Genomic DNA, 9,807 nt, shown 5'->3' on the forward strand with positions numbered 1-9,807 from the left:
CTGCTGCTGCTTGGGGCGGCGGCGGCTGATGGGGAGGAGGCGGCGGGCCTCGGCCCTATTTAATGTCCTGGGGGCTTCGACTTGGAGGAGGGGACGTCGGGTCAGGGTCGGCCTCGGGAGGCGTGCCCCGGCCAGATTCGTCCGGCGGCGGCGGCGCGGACTCCTCACGTGGGAGGGAGGCGGAGGCGGCGGCGACTTGGGCCGGCTGGGCTGGGCGCGGTTCAGTTCGGTCGGCCCGAAAAGATTTTTTTTTAATAAAATTCCGCCGAAGAAAAAATTTAATAAATTTTTAAAAATTCTAAAAATGGCAAAAACAATTTTCACCATATAAATGAAATATTTAGAACAAAGTGAACATTTTTCTGGCCTAAGATGCAATTTTCAAAAATGCATTTTTTTCTAATTCAAATAAAATAGCAATAAAAATCCAAATAAGACATATATTTGATTTTAAAAAATTTCCCCCAATATTCCTCTTTTTTTAAGAAGTCATATTATCTTCTCTCTTTTATTTTTTTGAATATTAGAAATATTTGGAGAGAAAATTTATTAAAAACAAATTGATCCTCTTTTCAAATTTGAGAGAAATTTCAAATATGAAAATAAATGAAATCCCCAACTCTGTCCTTGCGTCCTTGAGTTGCTTAAGATTCCTAGGATCACAACCAAAATGCAGATACAATATGATATGCATATGATGACCTATGTATAACATCCAAATTGAAAATTGGGATGTTACAAACCTACCCCCTTAAGATGAATCTCGCCCTCGAGATTCGGGTTGGCTACAAAATAGGTGTGGGTGGTCTTTCCGTAGATCTTCTTCTCGTTCCCAGGTGGCTTCATCCTCGGTATGGTGGCTCCACTGAACTTTGCAAAACTTGATAACCTTGCTGCATGTAACTCGGCTGGCAAACTTGAGAATCTTGACGGGTTTGTCCTTGTAGGTCAGATCACCCTCCAACTGAATTGCTTCCAGGGGCACTGTATCTCTTAGAGGAATATCGGCCATCTCTACATGGCACTTCTTCAACTGGGAAACGTGAAACACATCATGAACTCCTGCCAGTCCTTCGGGTAACTCCAATTTGTAGGACACTTCTCCCATATGCTCCAAAACTCGGTATGGTCCTACAAATCTCAGGGCTAACTTTCCCTTAACTCCAAATCGTTTAACTCCTCACAATGGTGACACACGAAGATATGCTCTGCCTCTTATTTCGTAGATTACCTCCTTGCGTTTTGTATCCGCATAACTCTTCTGCCTGGACTGAGCTACCCTCAGTCTGTCTTGAATTAACTTGACCTTCTCTTCAGACTCCTTAATTAAATCTAGTCCAAATAACTGACGGTCTCCAACTTCATCCCACATTAACGGTGTCCTGCACCTTCTTCCATACAGAGCTTCGAAAGGTGCCATATTCAAACTAGCTTGATAATTGTGGTTGTACGAGAACTCTACATAGGGCAAATTATCATTCCAACTAGATCCATAATCTAGCGCACAGGCTCTTAGCATGTCCTCCAGAATCTGATTGACTCTCTCGGTCTGTCCATCTGTCATTGGATGAAAGGCTGTACTGAACTCTAGCCTAGTACCCAAAGTCTGGTGCAGCTGATTCCAAAACTTCAAGGTAAACTGTGTCCCTCTATCTGATATGATGGTCCTCGGAACTCCATGCAGACATACGATCCTGGTCATATATATCTTGGCCAACTTCGCGCTTGTATACGTGGTTTTCACCTGGATAAAGTGAGCCACCTTGGTCAAGCGATCAACTACTACCCAGATAGAATCATATCCTGATTGGGTCCTGGGTAATCCGGTGATGAAATCCATGCTAAGCTTGTCCCACTTCCATTCGGGTATCGGCATAGGCTGTAATAATCCTGCTGGCTTCTGATGTTCTGCCTTCACTCTCTGACATACATCACATACGACTACATACTCGGCAATATCCTTCTTCATACCTATCCACCAGAAACGCTCCTTTAAATCCAAATACATCTTGGTGTTTCCGGGGTGAATCGAGTATGGTGAGTCATGAGCCTCCTGAAGTATTAACTTCCTGATCTCCGCATTATTGGGCACATAAACCCGATCCTCAAACCATAAAGTTTCATGCTCATCCTCACGAAAACCTTTGGCTTTTCCTTTGCTCATCTTCTCCTTTATCTCGGCAATCTCCTTATCATCCTTCTAAGCTTCTCGAATCTTCCCCAATAATGTAGACTGAACTTCCATTGCTACAACAAAACCTCTTGGAACTATCTCCAAACGAAGTTCCTTGAGATCATCAACTAACTCTTGCGGTAATCCTCCGCTTACGAGGGTATTGACATAACTCTTCTGGCTCAAAGCGTATGCTACGACATTGGCCTTTCCTGGATGATAATGCAACTTCATATCATAATCCTTTATAAGCTCCAACCATCTCCTCTGCCTGAGATTTAGCTCCTTCTGAGTGAAAATGTACTTCAAACTCTTATGATCCGTGTACACATCACAACGGTTTCCAATAAGAAAATGTCTCCAGGTCTTGAGTGCATGCACTACGGCTGCTAACTCCAAATCATGCGTGGCATAATTCAACTCATGCGGTCGAAGCTGACGTGAGGCATATGAATCAACTCTTCTGTCTTGCATAAGTACTCCTCCAAGTCCTTGGCGAGAAGCGTCGCCAATACACATGGAAATCCTTGCGTATGTTCGGAAGAATCAGCACTGGGGCTGTAACCAAACGTTTCTTCAACTCCTGAAAACTGGCCTCACATTCTTCGGTCCACTTAAACTTGGTGTCCTTCTTCAATAACTCCGTCATGGGCTTCGCAATCTTGGAAAAATTCTCAATGAATCTCCGGTAATATCCCGCGAGTCCAAGAAAACTGCGGATCTCTCCTACTGAGGTGGGTGACAACCAATCAGTGACTGACTGAACCTTGGTAGGGTCTACTGCTATACCCTCTCCTGATATAACATGCCCAAGAAATCCAACTTCCTTCAACCAAAACTCACACTTGCTGAACTTGGCATATAGTTGATGTCCCCTGAGCTTCTCGAGAACTAAACGCAAATGCTCCTTATGCTCCTCTTCATTCTTCGAGTATACCAAAATATCATCAATGAACACCACAACGAACTTATCCAAGAACTCCATGAACACCTTATTCATCATACTCATGAAATAGGCGGAGGCATTAGTTAATCCAAATTACATGACCGTGTACTCATACAGCCTGTACCTTGTGGTGAAAGCTGTCTTAGGTATATCCTATTCTCGGATCTTTAGCTGGTGGTATCCTGATCGTAGATCGATCTTGGAAAATACTTTAGCTCCTTGCAGCTGGTCAAACAAATCATTGATCATCGGTAGTGGGTACTTGTTCTTGATTGTTACTTCATTCAATGCACGATAATCAACAACAATTCTCAAAGATCCATCCTTCTTCTCAACCAAGAGCACTGGGGCTCCCCACGGTGACGAACTTCGTCGAATGTAACCTTTCTCCAATAACTCCTTAGTCTGCTTCTTAATTTCCTCCAGATCATTTGCGGGCATCTGGTATGGCCTCTTTGATATTGGTCCGGTGCCTGGCAACAGCTCTATCAAAAACTCAATGTCTCGATCCGGCGGCATGCCTGGTAGTTCCTCTGGAAATACATCCGGGTAATCCTTCACTATAGGCACTTCCTCCTGAACAACTCCTGAGAGGTAATTCACTTGGGTTCTCCTCGGCGCATGCCTGGATACATACTTAATCCTTTTTCCCTCAGGGGTGGTGAGAAGTATCGACTTACTAGCATAGTCAATGTTTCCTCCATGCTTTGATAGCCAATCCATGCCTAGTATTATATCCAATCCTTGTGACTCCAAAATTATTAGGTCGGAGGGGAAAACATGGCTACCAATGGTTAAGGGTAACCGATCACACCATCGGCTGTCCATATACTCTGCTCCTGGCGAGCTTACTAACATGAGTGACCTAAGGGCTAGGGTTGGCAATTTAAACTTATCCACAAATCCCCTTGATATGTATGAATGCGATGCACCAATATCAAAAAGAACAAGAGCGGTAAACGACTTAACCAAAAACTTACCAATCACTACGTCAGGCTGATCTTCAACCTCCTCCACGTTGATGTGGTTCACCTGACCTCTGGTGAAGGGATTGGGCTTCTTCCCAGAGCTTCCATTGTCGTTTCCATTCTTCAACTCAGAACAATCGTTGGCGTAGTGCCCAGTCTTCCCGCACTTGTAACAGGTGACATGACTCAGATCCTTCTTAGCAGGTGTTTCCGGGATGGAACGGTTCTGGTTGCTGCTTGCTCCATTTCCATTTCCATTCTTGGGGCTACTGTGGTTATGTGAACTTCCTCCATTGTGAGTGTGGCCTCCATGGTTATGGTGGATGTATCCTCCCGAGTTCGGGGTAAAGCGACGCTTCTGCTGAGCTCCAGAATTATACTTCCCCTGTGCATACTTCCTTTTGCGGCTCTCTATCTGCTGCTCCTTCCCTTCAATCATAAGAGCCCTGTCTATCAACTCCTGGTAATTGGTGAATGTTGCCACCATCAACTGCATACTCAGCTCATCATTCAGCCCTTCCATAAACTTCTCCTGCTTCACGGCATTTGTGGCCACATCATCCGGGGCATAACGAGCTAACTTGCTGAACTCATCCACGTACTGCCCCACAGTACGATTTCCCTGGCGTAAGTTGCGTAACTTACGCGTCTTCATGCTCATAGCTCCAGTTGAGACATGAGCTGTGCGGAACGCTTGCTGAAACTGATCCCATGTGACATTGGCTATGGGAAAAGTGGTTGTGTAATTCTCCCACCATGAGGCTGCGGGTCCATCCAGTTGGTGTGCGGCGAAACGCACCTTCTCAGCATCTGTGCAACCTGCGGTGGTCAGCTCCCATCCAATCCTACGGAGCCAATCATCTGCAACGATCGTCTCAGTGCTACTGGAAAACACCGGCGAATTCAACCTCAGAAAACGGGCTATGTTGCAACTGGAGGGGGTGGCGGCGGGTTGTTGTTGTTGTTGTTGCCTTGGTTCTGAACTAGTAGCTGCATCAAGGCATTCTGCTATTGGATCAACTGAGTGAGCTCCGGTGGGAAGAAAAATCCGGGATCATGTCTCGGAGGCATCTGATGGGTTTAGAGTGGAGAGACTAGAATAGAGTGAGGTCCCCATATGCACATGAAACAAACACATTGATATCACACTACTCAATTCAAACAAGGGCATACAAACGATCTAACTACCGTTACAAAATACTCGGACTACTACTATATACATGGGGGAATACTACTGATAATATGGTGGTCAACTAGAAATTTTGATCGGTGGAAGACTCCATGATATCTGCTCCACCTTCGTCTTCGTAATCATCATCACTACTGTCGGGGTCGGAGTCGGTGTCGTCGATGATGATGTAGTCCTCGGGATGTATAAGTGCATCTAGTGCCCCTTAGTGATTTTGGTGTATTGAAGACTTATAGGTTAAGGGACTAATGTGTTTGTGAGTGTACACAGGTCTATAAGTCTATGAGGAGTTTGATATTTACAGAGAAAGTCGACCCCTAAAAATGAATGTCTTCGACTGAAGACTTTGGATTTCTGAAGACTTTGAAAGTAAAGAAATTGGTGTGAACTTGAAGACTTGGATTTCATGCGAGGAACATGAAGCGTGAATACTTTTGTTTTCGTAGTTTCATTTTCTCTTTCTTGAGTCATAGGACACACAGTACTGTTAAAGGGGGTCAAGTAAATACTAAGGAAAAATTTCCAAGTGATGCTCAACTCAAAATCCTACACCTACCAATAATTTCGAGTGAAGCCATTGGAAATCTCATACAGTTCAGTCAATTTCTTCAGTGACAGAGACGAAGTTCTTCTGGTCTCTGAGGAATTTTTTCTGGCTGAGGAGTTAGGAATTCGCCAGTGCGGATTGCCTACAAGTGAGGAACATGGTAGCCCTGAGGAATTTGATAGTCAAATTTCCGACCGTTGCTGTGCTATGCGCCACTGTCCCAAAATATCTACCCACCTAACGGTCATATCATTGAAGGGCATTTATGTCTTATCATGTCGGGCTGCTCCCTAGGCTATAAATAGCCGCCCCCTACAACCACTAGCTGGTTGGCTGCTCCGAGAGAAACTGACACTTTTCATTTGAGAGCATCCCATCCTCCAAGGATTTTGAGCGAAAATCATCAAGTGAGGAAACCCAAACACCTACAAACCCAAAGTGATTGAGCAGCACTGAAGAGATTGATCATGCGTGGATCCGACGCTTGTTACCTTTGAAGACTGTGCATCTTCCAGATGGTTAGGCGTCATGGTCTAGAGCATCTAAGAGGAAATTGTGGATCGCCGAGTGACCGAGTTTGTGAAGGTTTGGAAGTCACCTGAAGACTTACCACGAGTGATTGGGCGAGGTCTGTGTGAGCTTAGCTCAAGGAGAATACGGTGAGGACTGTGTGTCCGGGACTGTGTGTAACGCCCACGATGCGGCTATATCTCCCACGTGTCGAGGCACGACTTAGAGGCATAACCGCATAGTGGTTTTGTCGCAAGAAGGGTCATCTTCACACAATCCCATGTAATGAACAAGAATGGGATAAAGAGTTGGCTTACAATCGCCACTTCACACAATACATAAATATAATTCATACATCATCCAGAATACACACATATAGACCGACTACGGTCAAAATCCATATGAAAATAAGACAACCCCAAATGCTAGGTCCCCGATCGTCCCAACTGGGCTCCACTACTGATCATCAGGAAAAGACACATAGTAACGACCACGTTCCTCGTCGAACTCCCACTTGAGATCGACCCCATCATCAGCACTGGCATCATCGGCACCTGCAACTGTTTTGGTAGAATCTGTGAGTCACAAGGACTCAGCAATCTCACACCCGCGAGATCAAGACTATTTAAGCTTATAGGAAAGGACGGTGTAATGAGGTGGAGCTGCAGCAGGCAATAAGCATATATGGTGGCTAACAAACGCAAGAGAGAGCGAGAAGAGAAGCACCGGAACGGTCGTCATCTAGCAATGACCAAGAAGTGATCCTGAACTCCTACTTACGTCATTCATAACTCAGGCCGTGTTCACTTCCCGGACTCCGTCGAGAAGAGACCATCACGGCTACACACACGGTTGATGTATTTTAACTGGGTCAAGTGACAAGTTCTCTACAACCGGACATTAACAAATTCCCATCTGCCTCATAACCGCGGGCACGGCTTTTGAAAGATAATACCCTGCAGGGGTGTCCCAACTTAGCCCATCATAAGCTCTCACGGTCAATGAAGGATAAACCTTCTCCCGAAAAAACCCGATCAGTCTCGGAATCCCGGTTTACAAGACATTTCGACCATGGTAAAACAAGACCAGCAAAACCGCCCGAATGTGCCGACAAATCCCGATAGGAGCTGCACATATCTCGTTCTCAGGGCACATCGGATGAACACTACGTACAACTAAAACCAATCCTCAAGTTTCCCCAAGGTGGCGCTGCAAGTGGCTCTAGTTTGGACCAGCACTCAGAGGAACACTGGCCCGGGGGTTTAAATAAAGATGACCCTCGGGCTCACGAAAACCCGGGGGAAAAGGCTTAGGCGGCAAATGGTAAAACCAAAGTTGGGCCTTACTGGAGGAGTTTTATTCAAGGCGAACTGTCAAGGGGTCCCATAAATCACCCAACCACGTAAGGAACGCAAACTCAAGGAACATAATCCCGGTATAACAGAAACTAGGGCGGCAAGAGTGGAACAAAACACCAGGCATAAGGCCGAGCCTTCCACCCTTTACCAAATATATATAGATGCATTAATTACATAAGAGATATTGTGATATCCCAACATATCCATGTTCCAACATGGAACCAACTTCAACTTCACCTGCAACTAGCAACGCTATAAGAAGGGCTGAGCAAAAGCGGTAACTTAGCCAAACAACGGTTTGCTAGGAAAGGATGGTTAGAGGCTGACATGGCAATATGGGAGACATGATATAGCAAGCGATAGGTAGCGCAGCATGGCAATAGAGCGAACAACTAGCAAAGCAAAGATAGAAGTGATTTCGAGGGGTGGTCATCTTGCCTGCAAGGTTCTCAGAGTTGTCGAAAGCTTGATCCTCGTAAGCGTACTCAAAAGGTTCCTCGTTCACGAACTCGTCTCCTGGCTCTACCCAAGACAAGAACACAAACAAACGGAACCACAATCAACCACGAGAAATGCACAAGCAACATGATGCAAACCAGGTATGATATGCGATGCATATGCGTGCTCCGGAAGGAAAATGATGAACAAGGCAGTAACTTGGCAAAACAAGTATGCCACTGGAAAGATGAGATGATTTCGGTCGAAATTGATATAAAGATCACCGGAAACGGATGTACTGTTTGCAAATGGCAAGCAAAACAAGAATGACACGAATTTGCGATTAACAGCATGATAGCACTTAAAATCCAACAAGTAACAATGCTACAGCACTCCAACATAGCAACAAAGCATATGACAGTAATCTACAGGAGATGCTTGACAAAAGATGAACACTGAGCTACGGCTATATCACAAAATATCAAGCTCAAACAAGCATGGCAAATGTGCAAACGATAACAGGTTCACAGACTTCGTGAAATTACTGGACATGTCTGAAACAGCATCAGGTAGCAATGTTCAGAGCACGAAATCAACATGCTACAGGAACTTAACGTGGCAAAACAAGGCATGGAAGTATTCTAATAAATGCATATGACAAAAGTCCCTTACTGACCATGAGCCAAAAAGGACCAGAAGATATGATGGTAAGCATGTGACATAGCAAGTTTCGTTATCAGGTTTCAGACTTAGCAGAAAACTGAGCATGGCAGAAACAACAATATGAAGGCATGTTGGTGAGCTTGTTGCACTCACCACAAAGCAATGCATGACAAATCAAGCATACCTACAGCAAGATGGCATGTTTATGAAGCTAACCATGGCAAGAGCAAAAGCATAGCATGTATGGATCAACTACAATAAGCTTGGCAAAATTGAATAACACGTAAACAATCTGATAGAAATATTTTATAGCAAAAGTAGAGCAAGATTGAGTCATGCTATGGCACTCCATAATTGTAAACAAGGGCAGGAATGGATCAATTACAACTATATCTACAAAACATCCTTACTGAACATCTCCAAAATATGCATGGATCTCTCTGTAGCATCAAGTTTACATGGCAACAAAATATCAGCAGACAGACTTGGAGAAAATACCGTCTCTGAAATCAGAAACATTACGGGGTCTAGTTTGCATACTTGTTCTAGTCACCACAGAGATCACAAAAATACATGGCATATACCCTTGGAAAGATGGCATGGCATACAACAAAACACATGTAGAGCTCATGCCGATAAGATGCACAGATTTAATGATACAAAAATGACAAATCTCCAAGTTATGAAAAGAACCAGCAGATAACAGCAACTAGCACTCTTGCAACAGAGATTTGGGCATCAAGATGGCCTCTAATGAACATGGTGCAATTGAACAAAATGTAGAGCATCACGAGGCGAACAATTTGACATACTACACGCGCAAAACGGAGCTACATGCAAGGAGTTATGCACTGATGAACGGGGACACTTCATGTGAAAACGCAAAGACTTGGGAATTTTCGGGGTGAGGAAAAAGTCAACGCACGTACAGTGGATCTGGATCGAGGGCTGATCGGGCTCGGGGCTCCCGTGGCGGCGCGGGCGGCTTGCTGGAGAGGCCGGCCGGCGGGAGAGG

The sequence above is a fragment of the Triticum aestivum genome, chromosome 6D (genome assembly GCF_018294505.1).
Source record: "Triticum aestivum cultivar Chinese Spring chromosome 6D, IWGSC CS RefSeq v2.1, whole genome shotgun sequence".
In the NCBI taxonomy this organism is placed as follows: domain Eukaryota; kingdom Viridiplantae; phylum Streptophyta; class Magnoliopsida; order Poales; family Poaceae; genus Triticum; species Triticum aestivum.